Genomic DNA, 24,543 nt, shown 5'->3' on the forward strand with positions numbered 1-24,543 from the left:
TCTGAAATCACCCACATAATTCCCACCTCTTGCATCACGCCCGTTGAAGGGAACACATATTCCTCACCCTAAGTTTTCAGGAAGAAGGGAGACTTCATTCTCTGAACCCCAAAAGGTGATGTGTACAAGGGACACCCCTCTCTGGCCCCTCATTCCCTCCTTCCCAAGGGAGGGAGACTTAGCACCACTTTATGTAACATGTAGTTTTGTCTTAATTATTGTCTGATCCTCCACTAGAACATAGTGTCCCAGAAAGACAGACAGTTGGTTTATCCTTTCCACTGCTGCACCTCCAGTGCCTACAACTGCATCTGACACAGAGTAGATGTTCTGGAAACATGAATGAAGGAGAGGGTCATAAAGTGCAAAAGTGGCATGAAGTCAGCAGTCAAACCTGAACATGGCAGTCTGTCCGCCACTAATGTGAAAAGCTCTGAATGTTGAGGCTCGCATTTCTTTACAAATTATGTTTTATCATATTTAAAAATTGTGTGTGTCACAGGCACTTAGAAAAACAGGCCCATTGTTTGGCAAGCACGGGCCCACAGCTAGAGTTGGCTACTACAACTTCCTGGCCACTCTTCTGTTCTCAGGCCTCAATTTTCAGCCCTGTCCATCCATACTCAGCTGGAATCCTGGCTCAGTGGCTGAGGCATACTCAGAGCAGGCTGCTGGTTTTCCTCCTCCGGCACGACTGCCTCTCTTCTCAGCACATCCCTGAAGCCCCACTAGAAATGCAGTGATGTGGAGAACATCCTAGTTAAGGCAACACCTCTCAGAGCTGTATGTAGTCATGTTACCAAAAAGTGGTCCCGACCCAGACCCCAAGAGAGGGTTCTTGGATCTCAAGCAAAAAAGAATTGGGGGCGAGTCCACAGAATAAAGTGAAAGTGAGTTTACTAGAGAAGTAAAGAAACAAAAGAATGGCTACTCCATAGAAAGAGCAGCCCTGAGGGCTGCCATTTGACTATGTTTATGGTTATTTCTTGATCATATGCCAAACAAGGGGTGGAATATTCACAAGTTTTCCGGGAAAGGGCCGGGGATTTCCCAGAACTGAGGGTTCCTCCCATTTTAGACCATATAGGAAGTTGCCATGGCATTTGCAAAATGTCATGGGAGTGTCTTTTAGCATGCTAATACATTGTAATTAGTGTATAATGAGCAGTGAGGACGACCAGAGGTCACCACCTTGTTTTTGGTGGGGTTTGGCTGTTTTTTTTTTTTCTACCACATCTCATTTTATCAGCAGGGTTTTCATGACCTGCAGTTTGCAAAACCAATCCTGCAGATTCCTATCTCACTTATTCGAACACCTGTGACAATTATAAGCTGCTTGACTTGGGGTGTAAAACGCCAAGGGATGTGCTCTGGTAACAACAGGTAATAAATACCTTGGCTGTCTTTGGAGTTTCACTTTGCTGAGTGGAGTGTACATATTTGGATCCACAGCTGAATTGCCCAGACCACAGAGAGGACAGGCTCTTAGTGGTGCAACAAGCCTGTTGCACTGCTCTTCCCCCAGGCAGGTGCTCCTCTAAATAAATGTTCTGCATTTCTTTGAAGGGGCTCTAAACTATTATCCCGCCCAGGGTGCCCATGCATGTCAGCCCACTCCCCTCAACCCCATGCTGTACCCCACAATTTACCATTCCTACCAATCCATTTTACCTTCCAACCTTGCCCCCACCCCATGGTGGTCTCAGCCACCACCACTAGGCAATAAGAGCTACCACTGGGTTAAAATGACAATGGTTTTAGCCAAATTTCCTCAAAATAAAAAGAGTCCAATCTATGTTCAGTGCTATCCAAGATCATCCCAGACTCACTTCTAAATTTCATTTCAATGGTTTCCTAATGGAGCTTCAAGACAATTCACACTAAGTCTTTTACCCAATGGAACCCTTGTCTCTTAGCTTCTGCAGTAACCTAGCAATCCGAATCCAAAAAGAGGAAGTGAAGGGCATGTGGAAACTGGGTCAGCATCTCTTAATGGTGTTGATTCAGCAGAGAATCTAGGCCAGTGACATTTTGTCATGACCTACATTGTGGTAGAACCTTTCATTATACATGGAACTTGAGGCAAGGTTGATTATCTTGGCCTGAAAATGAAGGCACTTCCCCCTCATTCTTGCCAAAGAGAGTGGAAAAACACTTTTAAAAGTCACTCTACCAACTTTAGCCTTAAGATATTGGGTAAGCTACTTGGCTCTGGGTTTCAATGACTACCAGTTGCCCAACGGCATCTGGATGGCTGCTCTGCAGCCACTGTGGGTTTGTTTATAACCCGGGTTTTCAGGATAGAGGCTTTTTATCTTCTTCCCTAAGCAGAGAACAATAACCAGAGTGTGTTTAACCATGAAAGAATAAGGGTAAGCAAATTTGACTTTAAGGCCATGACGTCAAGTGGGGTAAAGTGTCAGTCTCGTTTTGCAGGTAGTTTCACGCAGGTTTGGGCCACATGAGTTCCACCCAGGGTCAGACCGTGAACTCCCTGACATCAGTCCTACAGACATACAAGGAGAGCCTGTTAGACCCGGAAGTATATTTGTCCCTTACGCAGATATACAAAATAATCTGCTCCCAAAAATGTGATTATGGTAAATATTACTTATTTTGTTAGTCTTAGAGCAGGCAGCGACACTTTCTATGCCCTGCCATTGACAAAACCATATGGCCTACTAAGACCAATTTTTAGTGAAGTAAATTCAAGTCCATAAATATTTTATCATTCAAAAATACAATTCCTAACTTGTCAGTAATGGTTACTAACATTTTCTAGAATCTCTTGATTGTAAGGTTAATTTTCATTGAATGTTTCAAGCTCAAGCAGCCTTCACTGCTTTTTATCACTCTGGGTAGAATGGACCACTTTGTTCCCACAGTCCCCTCTACATGCCTTTATTGAAGTGCACGTCACTGATGCTTCCAGTTTTGTTCATGTCTGTCTCCATATTGTCTCTTGATGTTATTAAGGGTCAAGGTCATATTTTGATCATCTGTATCTTCTCAGTGCTTAGTATAGTGCCCAGTACAAAGCTGACATCAAATATATATCAGTTGCATAAGTAAATGGATGAAATCTCTTAGAACAGTGCAAAATGTATGGTTTCTGCAGTCAGCTTAATTTCTTTCATTAGCCAAATCATGACCAATAAGCAAGATTGAAGAGTTAAAATATGGACAAGAATAATTTCTCATTTTCCATTTTCTTCATTCCATAAAGTTTTCTTCCAACTATCCCGTTTCTTCAAAAAAGGATATTTGTATTTTAAGGATATTTTTATTTCTTTTAAGAGTTTATATTATGTAAAGCTGTAAATTCTGCACAAAGATGAGTATAATCCACTATGTAACAAGAGACTGGATTTTTGTCCAGGCTCTAACAATAATCAACTGTGTCACATTAGGAAAGTCACTTCCTTATCTGTTGAGAACAGCTAGAGGTGGCAGATGAGTTTCATCTCAAGGATCAACTCCAATCAATTAGTAGTGACCAGATAAAATACTGTATTGAGGATTCTAAAATCCTATTGACATCAGTGGGAAAGAATGCTGGGATCAATTAGTGAGGTCTATAATGAATATGGTGGGAAAGAATGATGGAAAATAAGCCAGATATTAGCCAACCTAGTATAAATGATCTCACCTGTCCCCTTCAAGCTCTAAAATCCTGATTTGTCTTTTATTAATTCACAGATTACCCAGAATATTTTTAACATTTATAACATACGCATATATATATGGCCAGGATACATTCAGTATTTACTAAATCCTGGCACTATGCAAAGTACTTTGCATGGGTTGTCTCATTTCCTCCTCACAACACTGCTAAGAGGCCCACACTATTATTATTCACATCATACAGGATGAGGAAACTGAATCCAGAGAAGTTGAATGGCTTGCAAGTTCACACGGCTATTAACAGTGAAATCGAGACTCACATCCTGAGCACCTTTCTCCCGGAACTATGCTCTTAATCGTTATGTTGGGTTAGATAGTCTACTTTGGCTTCCTTCTAAACAAAACAAAACAAAGAAAACCTAAGATAATGTCTGCAATAGAAAAAAGAAGCATATTCAGGTGACAGGAAATTGCTTATATTTCACTCTGACAGACAATGATTTGCAACGTTAAGTAACAAAGGGCAGTACAAATATTGACTGTTCCTGAATCACTGATACTGTAAGCAAGTTGTTTGAAATACACATGTTCTTGGGAAAATTCAGACACGTAATCATTTTTCAGTAGTACTATAGAGTTCATTAAGTTAAGATATTTTATGTAAAATAAAACAGGAAATTAAGATGTTAAGAACATCCTTTGAGGCCTTGATGCTAACAGATATTCTTTTAGATAGTTTGGTCAGCAACTTTTCCTATCACATATCATCCTCAGCCCCCTCTCAGCTCCACTGACTTCCCTGACACTCAGCAGATGAGCTCCTCTCTCATTTTTCCTTTTAGGCCAGGTAGACTCATCCATTACACCCCTGCCAGGTCATAATGGCAAGCTACCCTGCAAAAGCTTTCCTAGGTTCAGATTAGAAGAGGTGCTCTAATTCACAGATTGTGGCATGATAGCTTCCTAGAAATGGCTACACACAGCCAGAAATGGCTAAACAAATTTAATTTACCAATAGGTGGAGCATGAGACCTGGCCACACTTCCTTTCACTAAAACCTCAGAAGCACTACCAACCCTCAACGTTAGAAAAGTTCATTTACATGGATGCCCAGAGGGTGGGAGAATGTGCATACTACTTCACAGAGAAGGATGCTACATTTTGCTGCATTTTGTACATGCATTTTCTTGTGTCTTTACTCTCATTTCCCTACTCACTCCTCTCTATTCAAGACTATTCCTTATGTCATCTAGGCTCTGTTCTCATCATTTATAACTTTCTTCTTTCCTACATTGGGTTTAAATTAATTTCCAATTACTCATTAAGTACACTAATGGATTCTCCTTTTAAGAAATTCAGACATTACAAATAAGGCTAAAGTCCCATAGATAGTTAAAAATATAAATCTTGAAGGAGAGGTCTAGGACTAGTAGCTTAAATGTAACTGAAGCTTACCATTGGTCATCATGATGGACAGAATTTTCTCCTCTGTATTAAAATTAAAAAAAAAAAAAGTAGTTTCCTCCTCCTCAGCATAAGTTGCCTCAAATCACTTTTACTTTCAGAAACAAAACAAACAAAACCAAAAAACCCTCTCTTTTTCCTAAATCTTCCTCTAGCTACCATCTCTTTTCCTCCTCTCCTTCCAGTCACTTCTTTTAAGGTTTTCTCTGTATCTTTCCGTTTATGCAGTTTCATTACAATGTATCTTCTTTCTGTTTACATTGGGTTAGACCTAATGACAATGAACATAAATTTACATCAAGAGCAAAACAAAACAAAAAAACACCCAAGTTTATTTAATTGCTGGCTTCTGCTACCCCTTGGCCCAGAGAGCTGGGAGTAGGGATGGGGAAGCCAGAAGGCAGTGCACGATTAGACCCATCTGGTATATTCTCCGACAGACAGACTGAGGGCCCCCTAACGGTAAGCAGCTGCTTCTTCCAGTTATAGGACAATATTTGCATCCTGGAATTCCCAGCACTCTGTTAAGTACTTGGCACAGCTGGAGAGCAGGTTATTGCTAAGTTAAGCACTTCCTTTCACAAAAGCTTATCTGGGTGTAAGTGATTATTACCAGAAGTGTCCAGCTCACTTCTCTACTTCATCCCTGTCAGTCAATCATACTCATATGTTTACTCTCATATGTTTACTCTCATATCATCACATATCATCATAATAAATTTGTTTATGCTTTTAAGCCTAAGATCCTTCTAATTTTTTCTGGCAACACTCCAAAAAGAGTCTCAATACATGAGGTATTAAGCTATTAAATCCATGGATCAAAAGGGAAGGCCCAAAATTTCCTCTGACTATAACATTCCATATGTACACAAACAAATCAGAAATAAATTCTCTTCATAAAAGGACAGCTAGTTGTCTTGATAAAATTTAATAAGTAGTATCCATTCTTTCCCCAAAGATTTAAAACCACTTTTACCATATGGATTAGTCCATTTCCATGCTGCTGATAAAGACATATCTGAGACTGGGCAATTAACAAAAGAAAGGTTTATTGGACTTCCCGTTCCACGTGTCTGGGGAGGCCTCACAATCATGGCAGAAGGCAAGGAGGAGTAAGTCATATCTTATGTGGATGGCAACAGGCAAAGAGAGAGCTTGTGCAGGGAAGCTCCCCCTTATAATACTGTCAGATCTCGTGAGACTCACTCTCTATCACGAGAACAGCATGGGAGAGACCTGCCCCCATGATTCAATTACCTTTCACTGGGTCTCTCCCACAACACATGGGAATTCAAGATGAGATTTAGGTGGGGTCACAGCCAAACCATATCACCATAAACTTCATTTTTAACTATACAGAGCTCTGTTTTCTTTCTTTTTTTTAATGGTTCTTTGATCTTTAATTCTAGTCCAATGTCAGTACTATGCTGTTCTAATTGCTGCAGTTTTTCATTATATTTTGATATTTGGTAGGGTAAGTGCCCTTTTATTGTTATTTTCAGCAAAAATATTTTGGAGGGGGATCTAGTCTATACACTTGGTCTTCCATGTGAACTTTAGAATCAGCTTGTTATTTTCTATTAAATATTATTTTTGAATTGGTATAGGGGCATATTAAATCAGTGAGAATGAGCTGGACTTTATAATATTCCAGTATTGGAGATAATCAGATAACTACATGGAAAAAAGATAAAATCATATTTACTATTGTCACAATTTATCAAGATATTTTCAACATGGACAAGATATTAATGCAAAAATAAAACGACAAAAATACTTAAAGAAAATGTGAGTGAATTCCTCTGTAAGCTGTGAATGTGGAAAATCTTTATATGACTCAATATCCAGACAAGGTAAGGAAGATTGATAAAGCTGACCACATTAAAAAAAATTGATGGTAAAAGACTCCAACAAATGACAAAGTAGACACATGACAACTGGAAAAAATATTAGCAACTTGTATCATAGGTAAAGAGTTGATACCCTTAATATACAAAGAGTTTCTAAAAACAATCAATAACCCTATGGAAAAATAGGCAAGAGATAAAAGCAAAATACTAAGAGAAATGCAACTTAAAGTTTTTTTCAAATCTGCTCCCCAAATATCACCAACTGATAATACAAAGCCAAGTTTCTTGCTTTCATTCGTAAGGGAGAATATCACTTCAACAGAGCTTTCATAGCGTCTTGGAGGGAAAAGTAATGTAAGATTTTATGAAGAATAGGAAAGTTGGGGCCAGGTGTGGTGGCTCACGCCTGTAATTCCACCACTTTGGGAAGCAGAGGAAGGCGGATCATGAGGTCAGGAGATCGAAACCATCCTGGCTAATATGGTGAAACCCCATCTCTATTAAAAATACAAAAAATTAGCCAGGCGTGGTGGTGGGTGCCTGTATTCCCAGCTACTTGGGAGGCTGAGGAAGAAGAATGGTGTGAACCCGGGAGGCAGAGCTTGCAGTGAGCCAAGATCGCGCCACTGCACTACAGCTTGGGTGGCAGAGCAAGACTCCATCTCAAAAAAAAAAAAAAAGAATAGGAAAGTTGGATTCCAGTAGGTCTTTCAAAGTAGGGTCGGGGAAAGACTTGATTAAAATTGGGGAAGGATCCTGATATACACTTGAGGATCATGACAGACTAATGGAAACCACAAGGCAAGGATTTTGAGGTGAGGGATTCAGAATCTTAGGGCATCAACTGTCTTTCGATGCTTTCTATTGAAGAGTTGATGGAATTTTCAGGAAGTTCCCCTAATGAAAAATCAAGTTATTTGTCTGGGAAAGAGTATTTTGGAATAATAAAGTTATGCTAATAAAGACAATAAAATATAAAGCCATGTCATGCAGACAATAGGTTGTGTGGAGGATAAGTAGTTTCAGTCGTCAGTGTCCACACTATGCAGTGGGGGGCGAGGAGTAGGTGGTTTCAATTCTTACAACACTGAGACCTCCAGTTTCAGCTTAGAGATATAGAGAGCTAAAAAAAAAAAAAAAGGATGTTCTCCCTTTTACTAACGAGGAAAAAGATGGACACGCTGCAAACTAATGACTTTTCTTGAACCAGCAGAGAATTAAAATTGCAGGGCAAATAATTAACCTAAAAACTAGAGAGACAATTACCTGTAGGGAGAAACAAGACCTAAGCATTTGTTACCTGGAATAAATGCTGTCAAATGTCGTATAAAACAGAGGACATTCAACTAGAAATTTTTAACAAATTGTGGGTCGGTATGAGTGTGAAGCCCTTGGAGACAAAGATGGGGGGTGATATTCCAACTTTTTGCTGGTCTCTCTTCCAGGAACTCCACTAGGCTCTCACAGAGGAGACGGGGAGAAGCATGAGAAAGTCCATCTTCTAGGGTTGGAGGGCAACAGCAGCCACTGCAGAAGCTCCACCTAGACTATCTTCCCTACTTTTGCAAAAGAAGGAAAGTCTCAGTCTATATGGGGAAGGTCATCAAAACCTGTACCTGAGGGCACTGGTGGAAACCCACTTCAGCTAGGGGAGGCAAGCATGTGAGTAAGGATAGAACAGTAATACAAGATAGGCCCAGCTTTATGTCTGGAGGAGAGGCGGGAACACCTGTGAAAGCCACAGTTTGGAAACCCACAGGTTTCCTGTTCACAGTACCTGTGGTTCACAGATTTAGTCTCAGCTTCACAGACTAGGCTTAATCAGATCATCGGGGTATACCTTCTTCCCTGCCCCTTAACTCCACACCAACAAGCATCAAGTAGAAATAACAGAAGAATGCAGCTGGGAGAGCTGCAGCAGCACACACTTAACTAGGGAATGGTGTAGAAGAAAGATTCAAAGACAAGCAAAGAGACTAAAATAAGGTATCACTAGAGGAATTTGAAGCCGCTGATGCACAGAGGTAACCCAGGCAACAACAGTTTTTAAATCCAGCCCAATTCCTTACTAGAGTAACACAAGGCTCCACACTAACGGCTAAGCAAAAGGAAAAGTATACTGGTCCCCAAGCATAAAAGCTATTTACATCAGTGCCTAATGTTCTATTCAACATGTCTGGATTTCAACAAAAATATAGGCGCATACAAAAAGGCAAGAAAAAACAATCTGAAGAGACAAAGCAATCCTCAGAACCAGGCTCCAATATGATACAGAAAATGTTAAATTAACTATGATTAATATGTTAAAGATGCTAACTTAAAAGGTAGATAGCATGCAAGATCAGATAGGTAATTTCAGGAGAGACAGAAGCTGTAAGAAGGAATCACATGAAAATGTTAGAAATCACAAACGCAGGGATTAAACTGAAGAACACTTTTGATGGTTCATTGTTAGACTCAACACAACCAAGAAAAAAACCCTATCCATTTGAAAACATATCAAAAAATTATGCAAACTGAAATACAAAGAGAAAAAAAAGAGTGAACAAAAAGAATAGAGTACCCAAGAGTTCTGGACAACATAAAGTGGTCGGACATGCACATAAAAACTCTAGAAGAAAAAATAGTGAATGTGGCAAAACAAATATTTGAAATAATAATAGCTATGAATTTTCCAAATTTAATAACAGACAGCAAAACACAGATCCAAAAAGCTCAAAAAACATCAAGCAAGATTTTTTTTTAAAAGACACACACACCTCACACCTAAGAATATCATATCCAAACTGCTGAAAACCAAAGAAAAAGAGAAAAAAAATTAACACATCCTGAGAAAAAGATACAGGATAGAGAAACAAAGAAAAAAATGGAGCAGACATCTTATCAGACCATTCAAACAAAAAGACAATGAGATGACATCTTTGAAGTGCTGAAGAAAAAAAAATCTGTTAACCTAAAATTCTTTATCCAGTGAAACTATCCTTCAGCATGAAAGAAAAATAAACTTTCTCAGATAAACAGCAACTGAGAGAATTCATTTTTAGCAGACCTACACTACAAAAAATATCAATGGAAATTCTTCAAGGAGGAAGAATGTGATACAGTTAAAAACTTGAGCGCTCGGCCAGGCGCAATGACTCACGCCTGTAATCCCAGAACTTTGGGAGGCCAAGACGGGCAGATCACCTGAGGTCAGGAGTTCGAGATCAGCCTGGCCAACATGGTGAAACCCTGTCTTTACTAAAAATACAAAAATTAGCCTGGTGTGGTGGCACACACCTGTAATCCCAGCTACTCGGGAGACTGAGGCAGGAGAATCGCTTGAACCTGGGAGGCAGAGGTTACAGTGAGCTGAGATCATGCCACTGCACTCCAGCCTGAGTGACAGAGAGAGACTCCATCTCAAAAACAACAATAACAACAACGAAAACCTTGGAGCTACACAAAGAAATGAAGAACATCAAAAATGTAGTAAATGAAGGTAAAATAAAATATTTTCCTTATCTTTAATTGCTCTAAAAATTTGACCATTTAAAGCACTAACAATAACAATGTAGTTTGTGTTAGGAGAAAGGAGAATATGTAAAAGTGAAATGTATGATGACAGTGGCACAAGGGATAGGAGGTGGGAACAACGGAATTTTAAAATGTTCAGTTAAACCCAGAGAAGGCAAAAAAAAAACTTGGGGGAAAAATAAGCAAATGAAACAAATTGAAAATAGCTAGCAGGATAGTAATTTTTAACCCAGTTGCATCAATAATCACTTGAGATGTGAATAATTTAAACACACATGTTAATCTCTGATAAGAGATTGTCAGAGTAGATTTAAAAAGCAAGAGCTAACCATATTCCAGTTGCAAGAAATCTGCTTTAAATATAAGGATACAGGTTAATAAAAGGATGCACAGCAATATACCATATAAACACTAACCAAGAGAAAGCTGGAGTTGCTATGCTAATTTCAGATCAAGTAGACTTCAGAACAAGGAATATTATCAAGATAATATTATAAGATTATAAAGGGGTCAATTATCCAAAAAGACATAATATGCACATAACGAAAGTACTTTACATGAGCCAAACACTGAAAGATCTGTGGATATGAATACACAAGTCTGTAAGTCTAGTTGAACATTCAGTAATGGATAGAAAATCAGCAAGAATGTAGATTATCTGAAAAACACTATCAACCAACTTGATCTGATTCATACTGACAGAACACCCCAGTATGGGTGAATGTACCAGACAGTCCAGATTTCAAGTTTTAGTTTGAACAGTGGGGATTGGCTCCTGCAGCTTTCCTTGCTGGTTGACGGAAGCCTGGACTCACTTGTGGCCTTTATTAAATCAAGTTGAGTTGCCAACACTTCCTTTATAAAATACAGAAGGAAGAATCCAAAGGCTTAGGGGAAAAGTAAAGTGAGAATGAATTTACTATGGGGGATCTGCTCAGCCACCCCCTCATTATGACCCCTGGAGGTCCCAGAGGGCACTGTCATCAGCAAAGCCATTCATTGGTGAGGAGTGTCTGGCATCCATTAAAGCACCTATGGTCACTGTCATCCACACCTGGGAGGATGAAGTAGGAGGTGCTCTGTTGACATGGACTCCTGATTTCAGTGAGCTCAGTGGGCGTGATGGGATCTCAGAGTGGCAGAGGCAAGCTCTGCATGGTCACCAGACTGGGCAGCAGGGAAGGAGTGGAAATCAAGAGGGCTGACCCTGCAGGAACTTTGGTGGTGGCTAGTTGGTCATGTGTTCCCTAAGACTGAAAAGATGGGAAGCTGCAAAAGCTACACTTGATCTGTATAATAATACAAAAAAAATCTAGATTTTATGATCAGTCATATGGTTGACCCATGACTGTGAAAAGTTACGGATCAATTCCCAGATTTTATCCCAGGGATCAGCAAACCTTTTCTGTAAAGGGTCAGATAGTAAATAGTTTAGGCTCTGAGGGCCAAATGTCTCCATCATAGCTACTCAGCTCTGATGCTGTAGTACAAAATCAGCCTTAGACAGCGTGGAAAGGAATAAGTGTGGCTGTGTTCTTATGAAACTTTATCTGTGGTCACCGAAATGTAGATTTCATGTCATGAAATATTATTATTATTTTGATTTTTTTCAACCATTTAAAAATGTAAAAATTATCCTTAGCTTGCAGGCCATATGAAAACAGGAAGCAGGTCAGATTTGGTCTGTGAGCTGTAGTTTGCCAGACGCTGTACTAGTGGTCCACAGACTTGATACCCCTTGGATACTAACCCTAGCTGGAATCAATCCTGGATTTGCCAAGTCCCTTTAGATGCCATATTTTCAACTGCCAGCCCTTCATTAATGGCCTCTTCCTCTCTCCCAAGAATCCCAATGATGTGCCCAAATGAATCACAGCTGTGCTTCGAGTTCTGGGTGTTCCTCCAGCCCGATGACCCTATTACTTACCTCCAGTTATACCCTTTCCTGTACTTTTCCCTGTCCATGAAACCTTTTCCTCCCTTCCCACCTAGTCGTTATACCACAGCTGTGCTCCACCATAACCTTAAATGAGCATTAAGAGAGAGGGGCTTACAAAAGGGTAAAGTTGTTTTAGTCTCCTGCTATGATTGATTTGTCCTGGTAATTTGCAGCACTATGATTTCTCCTTAGCCAGGAAGCAGTAGCCTTACTTAGCAGAGTTTAGGGAAAAAAACCCACACAATGTAATACATATTGTTACTTATGGCTTTGCTGATTTTGCTTCTCTGCTCTTCACAGTCTGTCCTTCCTGTACAACAACTATGCAACCTCAGAAAAACTAGTCTTCGGCCCCAAAGATTACTTGTCTGGTTTATCCTACCTGATTTTGTAGCATATTTGCATAATCAGTATTTCTGTATGCCCACTGCTGGATATAAGTACATAGATGAGCATTAAAAATCTGACTGGCTGTCTCTCTTTTATTTTTTTCTCTCTCACATGGTTTTTTTAAATTTATTTATTTTATGTAATGTTACTTTAAGTTCTGGGATACATGTGCAGAATGTGCAGGTTTGTTGCATAGGTATACATGTACCATGGTGGTTTGCTGCACCTATCAACCCGTCATCTAGGTTTTAAGGCCCACATGCATTAGGAATTTGTCCTAATGCTCTCCCTCTCCTTGCTCCCCACCCCTCAACAGGCCCCAGTGTGTGATGTTCCCCTCCCTGTGTCCATATGTTCTCATTGTTCAAATCCCACTTATGAGTGAGAACATGCGGTGTTTGGCTTTCTGTTGTTGTGTTAGTTTGCTGAGAGTGATGGCTTTCAGCTTCATCCATGTCCCTGCAAAGGACAGGAACTCATTCTTTTTATGGCTGTATAGTATTCCATGGTGTATATGTGCCACATTTTCTTTATCCAGTCTATCACTGATGGGCATTTGGGTTGGTTCCAAGTTTTTGCTATTGTAAATAGTGCTGCAATAAACATACGTGTGCATGTGTCTTTATAGTAGAATGATTTTTATAATCCTTTGGGTATATACCCAGTAATGTGATTGTTGGGTCAAATGGTATTTCTGGGTCTAGATCCTTGAGGAATCACCACACTGCCTTCCACAATGGTTGAACTAATTTACATTCCCACCAACAGTGTAAAAGTGTTCCTATTTCTCTACAGCCTCACCAGCATCTGTTGTTTCCTGACGTTTTAATGATCGCCATTCTGACTGGCGTGAGATGGTATCTCATTGTGGTTTTGATTTGCATTTGGCTAATGCCCAGTGACGATGAGCTTTTTTTCATGTTTGTTGGCTCCATAAATATCTTCTTTTAAGAAGTGTCTGCTCATATTCTTCACCCACATTTTGATGGGGTTGTTTGTTTTTTTCTTGAAATTTTGTTTAAGTTCCTTATAGATTCTGGATATTAGACCTTTTCCAGATAGGTAGATTGCAAAAAATTTTCTCCCAATTTGTAGGTTGCCTACTCACTCTGATGATAGTTTCTTTTGCTGTGCAGAAGCTGTTTAGTTTAATTAGATCCTATTTGTCAATTTTGGCTTTAGTTGCCATTGCTTTTGGTATTTTGGTCGTGAAGTCCTTTCCCATGCCTATGTCCTGAGTGGTATTGCCTAGGTTTCCTTCTAGGGTTTTCATGGTTTTGGGTTTTACATTTAAGTCTTTAATCCATCTTGAGTTCATTTTTTGTATAAGGTGTAAGGAAGTGGTCCAGTTTCTGTTTTCTGCATATGGTTAGCCAGTTTTCCCAGCACCATTTATTGAATAGGGAATCCTTTCCCCATTGCTTGTTTTTGTCGGGTTTGTCAAAGATCAGATGGTTGTAGATGTGTGGTGTTATTTCTGAGATCTCTGTTCTGTTCCATTGGTCTATATCTCTGTTTTGGTACCAGTACCATGCTGTTTTGGTTACTGTGTTGGCTCTCTTTTAACACATGCTTCCACAGTTGTAATTCTACGTCTCCATTAGAATCTTCTTTCTTAACTTTTCGGTTTGTTTTGCTTACATGAGGCAAAAACATCTTTTTCTTCCAACCTGCCACACAGCTTGTGGTCCTGATTTCACCCATTTATTCTTCTGAGTTTCTTGACCATCATTTCTGTTTATTTCTATTGCTACCATCTTGATTTCACTTCTCCACTCTTCTGCACACTGTAGTACACATGATACAAAGTGCACAGATTAGGAAAGAAAAGACCTATTGAGTTCTAGTCCTGGCTTAGTTATTTGGTATCTATGCAATCTTAGCAAATCATGCACCTCTCTGAAATTCAGTTTATCAACTGAAAAATGGGCTAATACTATCCCTGCCTATTTCACTGGATTGTAGTGAGAATCAAATGAGGCAACACATGTCCAGGTGTTTCCTAAAACACTATTTATTTTTTTCTTCCCAACTTTTATTTTAGGTTCAAGGGTTACATGTGGAGTGAGAAAGAGAGGCGTAGAGTCTGCATGTTGGGATTCCCTCTCCAGGCCTTGGGCCGTAGGAAATTCTTTCCTATTCTGCTGATTAACTAATGCAACTAGTTCACTCCAGACCAGGGAGAGGAATAGACCTCCACACTGACACTCCCAGGTCTCCTCTTGGTTTTATTTTAGCAGAAGCCAAACAGAAGTGGCAGCACCTTTGCAGCCTCCCTGTGACCTCTCTGGTTGGGTCCAGTCTGGTCTGAGAGTGTGTTCTGCCAACTTGAGCACTCTAGCGAGAATCAGGAGACTTCGGGGATTTTCCACTGTGTTGAAAACACTTCAGTGTTGCCTAGTGCCAGCACTGCCAGGTCTCAAAGTCTGGAGCCATCTATAAACAAGTTCTAGCCAGATAACTGCCACGAGCCCCCACCCCCCTTAAACTAACAAAAACACTCTTATCTCCCAGCCAAAAAAGAAAAAAATCCCCATCATCGTCCAAATGCACCAACTTCCTATTTTTCCTGGCTGGCTGCCCTTTCTTCTTCATTGCCTCCTCTTCGTTTCCCAGCAGCAGCCAACATTCCCCGCAACTTGATCAGCAGGGCAGGGTGGGTTCTACCCAGTAGTGTGCAGGACATAATGTGTGGGAGGAGACGCTGGAGGGGGCATAGCAGGGCTCCCCCAGTTCTCCAAGAGCCAGAGGCATTTACAAGGCTGGCCTGGGGAAAGAGCCCATGGCCTACTCTAAATAAACACTTCAGATCCTGGATGGAGTCATTGCAAGTCACATGTGTTCGGTGCTTCAGAGTTTACAAAGCTATTTCATACATATTACATGGCCCCATGAGGTCGGATCTTATCTTCAATTCAAAGATGAGGAAACTCAAGCTCAGATAATTTAAATGGCTTTTCTAAGATTATCTAGCAGAGTCTGGAACTGAATTTTGGACTTCTGAGTAAACCCTGTGGACTTGGCCTTACATTTGGCATCACAGAAAGGATAGATGGTTTTGAGAAGTCTCAGGAGACAGGTGTTAGTGAGCGTATGCACACACACAACTCATGGTGCCAATTCCACTTTAAGAAACTCATATTGAATAAGACAAAGCACTTAACAAAGTACCTGACATCATACATTGTCTCACCTGTGGGCAAGACCACCTTAAGATCAACATCAGTTTGTATCAGTGAACCTGATAGCAGCTTATCACACTGAATGGCAATCATTTCTTTACAAACTGCTGTCAGGTTCATTTCCCCTAGGAAATTCAGAGCCCTTATCAGTCTATGAATTACTCAGGAGACTGGACAGAGCCTACTGCACCACTGATCCTAAACACATTTTTTGTGTGTTTGTAAATTATGAGAATCATGAGGACAGATAAACTGCCACTTCTGTCACCTTGCTCAAATATTATGCTTATATTAATTATGCTCATGATTCCCCAGGTCAGGCCAACAGGATGAGGGTGCATGGAGCTGGTGGGCCAGAGACACAGTGAGGTGCATTGGGAATAACAGGAGACCAGGGGACCTTGGCTAAGTGTGAAGCCAGTATTGAGACAGGTAGCTAAACAGGAGATGTCTTGGAGTGAACAGAGGAACTCCCAGACTAAAAACTGGCAGAGCTGATGGGCAATGGGAAGCAGGCAGCAGTGTGACAGCACCTATCCTGGAAAAGGAATGCGCTAGGTGGTTGGCCCCAGTTCACTAATTCCCCTACATGCCCCTTCTGGGCGGGGGTAGTTCTATCTGCCCCTTTTTACTGTGCATCATCTTGAAGGTGCCCTGCTTCCTCCAGCCCACAGCTGCAAGAACAAATCTGTATGTGCAATGCAGATAATTCCTTTAAGTTACCCTTTGCACTGGGGACTGTCCTATCTCCTCATTGAAGTTGTGGCAGCAACAAGTCACTGGGAAACAAAACAATTTTTAAAAAATCAACAGGGAGCAAAGTAGAATAGAAATCAGTGCCACCCTATTGGGCAACTAGGAAACTCATTGCTTTTCTCTTGGGCTCTGGGTTTTGGTGGTGGTTTTGGTGGTGGTGGTGATTTGTTTTGTCTTGTTTTTAATGTCTCTGTAGTTAAAAAGTCTTGGAGACACTTGCAATAAACACCTCAGACAAAGGCCTCTTATCAGATCCCAGGACCCAGCAGGGCATAACCTGTGAGAACATCCCCGTGAGCACCGAAGGGAGGCATTGTCTGGTGAGCACGCATGCTGTTCACCTGGCACAGCCCAGGCAAATGCTGGCAGTGGAGGAGACGTGCGGATGCTCATGTGAAACTCTCAGGGCATCCCAACCAGTAAGCAGAGCCTGGGGAGTTGGAGGCCCAAATCTGAGAAAGGGAAAAGAGGTCTGTCCTCAAGTTCTGGGTCAGAGCCCTTGAAGACAACAGGAATCTGGGCAGCTCACTAAAAGAGGGGTTCAGAGGTCCAAGGTCAAAGTTCAGTGATAAGAACAGAAAGTACCAGAGGGGGAAGGCACTTTCTCAGCAAAGAAATCTCAATGCCCAGAATGCAGGGCTGAAGCTGATTGAAAACCAACTATATCCACCTAGATTGGACCAGGTCATTAGGATGCGTGATTCTTATCTGTGGGTAAGAATGAAGTGACACCCCCACCCCACCCACCAGCTATGGAAGAAGAAGGAATTACAGAGACTGGAACCCAGGTAGGACCTGACCATTGAATTATCTCATAGTTAACCATTGAGCTAAAACTCATTTGTAAAACAAGGTTAATGATGACTTACTTTTCTTTCCAGAATTGAATGTCTTCCATGTCAACACTCATGCCAGGATTATACAGACACTGGGACAACCTCCTCCCACAACCAGCCTCCTTCCTTGAGGTCACCTAGGGGAAATGAAGGCATTGGTGACAATACTTTCCATCACACCAGAAGAGATGAGAGTTTAAACACCATTAGACTGAGAAGAGAAACTCGGGGGGCTTTTAACTTCAGTCCAACCAGGGAACCACACTGTGGTAGAAATAGAACTTGCTTCAAACTTCCTGGCTTTGAATCCCAGTTCTGCACCTGACTTGTGAGTCAGCACTGACAATGTAATGATTTCAGCCTGTTTTGGCCGAAGACTCCAAAACAATAAGTGCCCATCACTCCCACATACCGAAGTGAAATACTAGACTGCCTATGCAGGATTTGAGAACGGAAGATTGAGAGACAAAAGCACTTAGGAAAGAAAAGAAATTTACTCTCAAAAGAGCTCAAGGGAGTTAAACTTCAGACAGCTTGGCTTACAAATAAATAAATAAGTAAATAAATAAATAAATACATAAATAAGTCTATGATAGATATTTAAAGGGAAAATCCCTTAACATTAGCAAGGTTAGCTACTTTACATTAGCCTGTTCTGGTGGATTTTCTCATACGATTATCATATCCTCAAAAGTCATAACATATGGTCAGATATCGGTACTACAAAAGCCAGGATAAAGGTTTTTGTTAGAGTCAGGTAAGAATCAAATAACACCCCCAACCCCATCAGGAAAGGAAGGAGTTACAGAGGCCGGAGACCTAGCTTTACTGGACAAGCTAAAGGCTTGCTAATTTCGGACACCAGAAGCAGAAATGGTGAGTTTATTATTTGTGGTTTATCTCCCAGTGCAACTTGGTTTTATTTTGTTTCCTCCCTGGTTGTGAAAAATGGTGTTCAGATTATTCATGTTAAATAAAAATTATAGGAGGCCACTGTTTTGGACTAAGTTCTTGCACCAGGCCCCAACAGATCAGACTAAAAACCAAAATGGAGTCACCCATGCTAAAGTCCCACATCACCAAGGTGAAACCGAGTTGTCATCTGGCCTTCCAAGAAATCAGGAGAGAAAGATAATAGCCAAATTGCTGAGCCAAAGTGGACCACAGCAGCGTTGCTCCCACTGTAGGTCCTTGGCTGGGGAAAGGGAGACGCTTTATGATTAAAGTTTAGGGATTTTTTTGGTTTTGCATAGCATTGGACATATTAATTATTGATGTGAGACTATTCTGAGGATGAAAGTAACTGGGAACTTTTTTTTTTTTTTGAGACGGAGTCTCGCTCTGACGCCCAGGCTGGAGTGCAGTGGCGTGATCTTAGCTCACTGCTACCTCTGCCTCCCAGGTTCAAGCAATTCTCCTGTCTCAGCCTCCCAAGTAGCTGGGACTACAGGCGCCAGCCACCATGCCTGGCTAATTTTTGTATTTTTAGTAGAGACGGGGTTTCACCATATTGGTCAGGCTGGTCTCGAACTCCTGACCTCAGGTGATCCACCTGCCTTGGCCTCCCAAAGTGCTGGGATTATAGGCATGAGCCACCATGCCTGGCCAACTGGAGACTTTTATTATTATACATGGAAGAAGCTATGAGGTCTGCCTGAGAAAAAGCTGGGGAAGAACCAGCCCCACAGCAGGAGTGAAGAGGTAGTGGTAAAATAAAGAGTAACTTGCTGTAAGATTGTTCTTATGAGTCCTGCCCTTTCAAATACCAGTTATGGGAGTTTACTAGTTCTCTCTGTAGCTGCTGTAACAAATGACTGCAAATTTAGTGGCTTACAGCAACATAAATTTGCTACAGATTTGCTCTCTTACCATTCTGGAGATCAGAAGTCCAAAGTGGGTTTTACAGGCTGCAGTCAAGATGTGGGCAGGATGCATTCCGCTTGGCAGCTGTGGGGAACAATCCATTATCCTTGCCTTTTCTAGCTTCTGGAGGCCACCTGCATTCATTCCTTCCCCTCAGCATTTGTTTTCACCTTGCCTTCCTCTATCCAGCTGACCCCTCTACCCCACTTCTATGAGAACCCTCGTGATTACACTGGGCTCACCCCAATAATCCAGGATAATCTTCCCATCTCAACAGCCTTAATTTACCACATCTGCAAAGCTCCTTTTGCCACATAAGGTAACATATCTGTGGGTTCTAGAGATTAGGATGTGGATATCATTGGTGGGGGTCAGGGTGGGGGGGATTATACAGGCTACCACAAGTGGATAGGTAAACCTGAAAAAAGTCACTTTGTTCCCTGAGACTTCATTTTTTCCTCTGTAAAATGGGCATAATAATACCTACTTTACAACATTACAGGATTTAAAGGAAGTCTGATGTGAAACACTTTCTATAGCATCTCAGTAATTTGTTTTGTAAGAATTCATTCTTTTCATCCATTCACTTGATAAATTTATTGAATACCTACTATGTACCAGGTTAGTGTTCAGAGTGCTGAGCTACACATTGCCAAAAAGAGGGAAGACAGATGAGAGCAAGAACTTTGACTGCCCTCAAGGGGGAAGGAAGGGGTGAATGGCACAGTTGAAGACATGGTTTAGAAAAGTGAAGCGACCGCCTGGTTGATTCTGTCAAGTTCTGACAGTCCTTTATCTGAAAGGTGGAGGGACCCAGTTAAAATACTTTAATCATGTCTGCTTTTTTGCTTAAGAAATATTGATCTGCTAATACGATGCAGAAATAAAAATGCACAATATTATCTTGCCTCAGATAGTTGAGATTAATTCAGAGGGCTAAAGGAACTCAGGCAGACCAATAACTGCAGTATGGAAGTGATTTAGTATATAGAAGTATAGTACTAAGGATGAGTTCTAGCTTCAGGTCTAAGGTGTGTATCAATCCTTCCTTGAGTCCTTTACATGGGTAGCTATTAGATATTGAACTAGAAAGTCAGCTATGACTTCACAGAGCTGACTCCTAGGGCAGAACATGAAAATAATTTTTTATTAGATTAAGAAATATGGAGAAGACAAGAGTTCCCGGGGAAAAGAGAAAGCTGCCAAAGAATTGCTAAAAAGATCACAAAAGCTTTGCTGTTGGTAGAATGACAACCTTTCCTAACTAGAGGAGTCTCAAAAATCAATACTTGCTCTAATCAAAGAAGATACCTGACTTCTAAGGGGCAAGTATCATTCCACATACATTTTTTCCCCTCTGAGCCTTGCTTTTTTTCACTTGGCAATATAGATCAAACCTTTCTATTTAAAATAAAGAGCTAAAAAAGACTTTTTTTTTTTTAACAAAGAAAAATTCTGAATAATATGTTGTGGGACAAGAGGAAGATGCCAGTGAAGAAAGCAAGAAAGCCAAATATGTGCATTAAAAGCCATGATTATGGCCAGGCAGAGTGGCTCACACCTGTAACCGCAGTGCTTTGGGAAGCTGTGGCAGGAAGATTGCTTGAGGCCAGGTGTGCAAGGCTGCAGTGAGCTATGATCACACCACTGCACTCTAGCCTGGGGGACAGAGAAAGACCCTCTCTTAAAAAAAAAAAAAAAAGTGAATGAAAAACTCCCCCATTTACTATATAGACTGTAACAATATGAAAATGCATAACATTGTACGAAGTATACAGTTGTAACTTTGAAAAGTAACTAAATATATACAAAGGCAAAATAATTACCCCCAGAGGTTCTTAGTTGAAAAGGACCCTTGTTACAAAAGACAGATTAACAAGAGAAAAATAAACCAAAGTTTATGAGCATGTATGTTTCATAAATACATGGGAGACGCCCAGGAAATGAGTAGTTCTGAAAGAGTGGCCTTCAAATTCAGCTTACGTAGCATCTTCAACAAAGAACAATAAAATTTTAGAGAAGTGATAAGATAAGACAAAGGAAAAGGACTTTGAGTCTCTACGGGAAGCAACTTCGAGGAAGGCAAATAGCTGGCAGATGTTAAAAGAAAAACTTAGACAAATTAAATTTAACAGAGTTTAATTGAGCAAAGAATGATTCGTGAATTGGCCAGCCCTCAAACCAAAACAGGTTCAGAGAGACTCTGGCCTGCCTCATGGTAGAAAAAGATTTATAGACAGAAAAAGGAAAGTGATGTACAGAAAACAGAAATGAGGTACAGAAACAGCAGAATTGGTTACTGCTTGGTGTTTGCTTTTTTTTTTTTTTTTTTAATATGGTTTGAACAGTTGGCTGCCTTTCATTGGCTGAAACTCAGTGATTGGCCTGAGTAGATTACATCCAGTTAGGTTCACACACCCAGTTAGGTTACGGTTCACTAAGTTTGGAGTTCAGCCTGTAGGCTGAACTTAAAATACATAAAGAGGCAGCACTGGGCTAAACTTAATTTAACACACTAAAGGGTACTTAGCAAACCTTGTTCTTGTAGCTTCCTCTGGTACCATCTCCAGGCAGAGAAGCGAGATACATCTAAAGCTGTCTGCAGTGGTTCACCTTCATTCTCCTTGGCAGAAGATGGGACAGGACACATTCTTTGGAAATCTATGTCCTGCTCTTAGGCAAACAGAGAGGAGAGAGCTTTCCTGCATCTGCTTCTTAATTGTCTTCAGCTCAACAATCCTTCATATTTGGGGGCAGCCTATTCTGGTCTCCCGCATAGACAAAGGTGGCAGAAAATGTGAAAAGATTTTAACAGTTGTGAACAGGTGGTAGGATTGTGGCTTCTCCTTTTGGGTTTCTAACTGTCTAAAAAGTTAGCATAGTCTTCATACTAAAATAATTTCATTACGTTTTTCTGATAAAATGGTACAAATATAGGCATATTGTTTACATCTGCAGACCCTGAAACTTCTAATTCCAATTCCGAAGCTTTTCTACTAGATACCATATCCACTATTGCTATCTTAATTCTTTAAAATTGTACTAGAACTCCTGTTGCTTTTATCAGATCTCCCCCTGGTGTCACCTTTAAAAACTTTTGTCATTCAGGTGAACCTAGCTCTTTAGGGACTATTTTTATTTGAATTAGTAGACAACTTCTTTCACTGTTTTTAGCATTTTGACAGTTTATAAGGAAGCCCTGAAACCCCTATTCAGTCAGAAAACCCCACTTGGAAACAAGGCCACCCTGTTAATACGGCTGTGCAACTATGTCATCAGAATTCTTTTAAACATTTGTAGTTCAAAATATCCCATGAAGATACTATTATATTTACAAAACACTAAAAGAAGTGGAATTGTGATAGGATTATCAAGGGAATTTAGCAAAAACCAACAGCAACAGCAACAGCAATCTTGTTTTTCTGGGTAAGCAGAAATACAGTTGGTTAAGAAATGTAGTTCTTTTGGCTTAGGATTGACGTGGCAATGCGGGCTCTTTTTTGGTTCCATATGAACTTTAAAGTAGTTTTTTCCAATTCTGTGAAGAAAGTCATTGGTAGCTTGATGAAGATGGCATTGAATCTATAAATTACCTTGGGCAGTATGGCCATTTTCACGATATTGATTCTTCCTACCCATGAGCATGGAATGTTCTTCCATTTGTTTGTATCCTCTTTTATTTCTTTGAGCAGTGGTTTGTAGTTCTCCTTGAAGAGGTCCTTCACATCCCTTGTAAGTTGGATTCCTAGGTATTTTATTCTCTTTGAAGCAATTGTGAATGGGAGTTCACTCATGATTTGGCTCTCACGCTACCTGACTTCAAACTATACTACAAGGCTACAGTAACCAAAACAGCATGGTACTGGTACCAAAACAGAGATATAGATCAATGGAACAGAACAGAGCCCTCAGAAACAACGCCGCATATCTACAACTATCTGATCTTTGACAAAGCTGAGAAAAACAAGCAATGGGGAAAGGATTCCCTATTTAATAAATGGTGCTGGGAAAACTGGCTAGCCATATGTAGAAAGCTGAAACTGGATCCCTTCCTTACACCTTATACAAAAATCAATTCAAGATGGATTAAAGACTTACACGTTAGACCTAAAACCATAAAAACCCTAGAAGAAAACCTAGGCATTACCATTCAGGACATAGGCATGGGCAAGGACTTCATGTCTAAAACACCAAAAGCAATGGCAACAAAAGCCAAAATTGACAAATGGGATCTAATTAAACTAAAGAGCTTCTGCACAGCAAAAGGAACTACCATCAGAGTGAACAGGCAACCTACAGAATGGGAGAAAATTTTCACAACCTACTCATCTGACAAAGGGCTAATATCCAGAATCTACAATGAACTCAAACAAATTTACAAGAAAAAAACAACCCCATCAAACAGTGGGCGAAGGACATGAACAGACACTTCTCAAAAGAAGACATTTATGCAGCCAAAAAACACATGAAAAAATGCTCATCATCACTGCCATCAGAGAAATGCAAATCAAAACCACAATGAGATACCATCTCACACCAGTTAGAATGGCAATCATTAAAAAGTCAGGAAACAACAGGTGCTGGAGAGGATGTGGAGAAATAGGAACACTTTTACACTGTTGGTGGGACTGTAAACTAGTTCAACCATTGTGGAAGTCAGTGTGGCGATTCCTCAGGGATCTAGAACTGGAAATACCATTTAACCCAGCCATCCCATTACTGGGTATATACCCAAAGGACTATAAATCATGCTGCTATAAAGACACATGCACACGTATGTTTATTGCGGCATTATTCACAATAGCAAAGACTTGGAACGAACCCAAATGTCCAACAATGATAGACTGGATTAAGAAAATGTGGCACATATACACCATGGAATACTATGCAGCCATAAAAAATGATGAGTTCATGTCCTTTGTAGGGACATGGGTGAAATTGGAAATCATCATTCTCAGTAAACTATCGCAAGAACAAAAAACCAGACACCGCATATTCTCACTCATAGGTGGGAATTGAACAATGAGATCACATGGACACAGGAAGGGGAATATCACACTCTGGGGACTGTTGTGGGGTGGGGGGAGGGGGGAGGGATAGCATTGGGAGATATACCTAAGGCT

At 40.5% G+C, this 24,543-nt stretch overlaps 1 long non-coding RNA gene across 1 annotated transcript; it reads right to left on the bottom strand.

Moving 5' to 3' along the window:
• Nucleotides 1–9,854: 9,854 nt before the first annotated feature.
• Nucleotides 9,855–23,327, bottom strand: LOC134808453 (uncharacterized). The gene is made up of 3 exons (XR_010151396.1): nt 19,427–23,327; nt 17,591–17,694; nt 9,855–14,570 (listed from the first exon to the last, which is right to left on the bottom strand). It is a non-coding gene; the product is annotated as an uncharacterized LOC134808453 (long non-coding RNA).
• Between the last annotated feature and the right edge of the window lie 1,216 nt (nt 23,328–24,543).

Source organism: Pan troglodytes, chromosome 16 (assembly GCF_028858775.2).
Source record: "Pan troglodytes isolate AG18354 chromosome 16, NHGRI_mPanTro3-v2.0_pri, whole genome shotgun sequence".
NCBI classification, from domain to species: Eukaryota; Metazoa; Chordata; class Mammalia; order Primates; family Hominidae; genus Pan; species Pan troglodytes.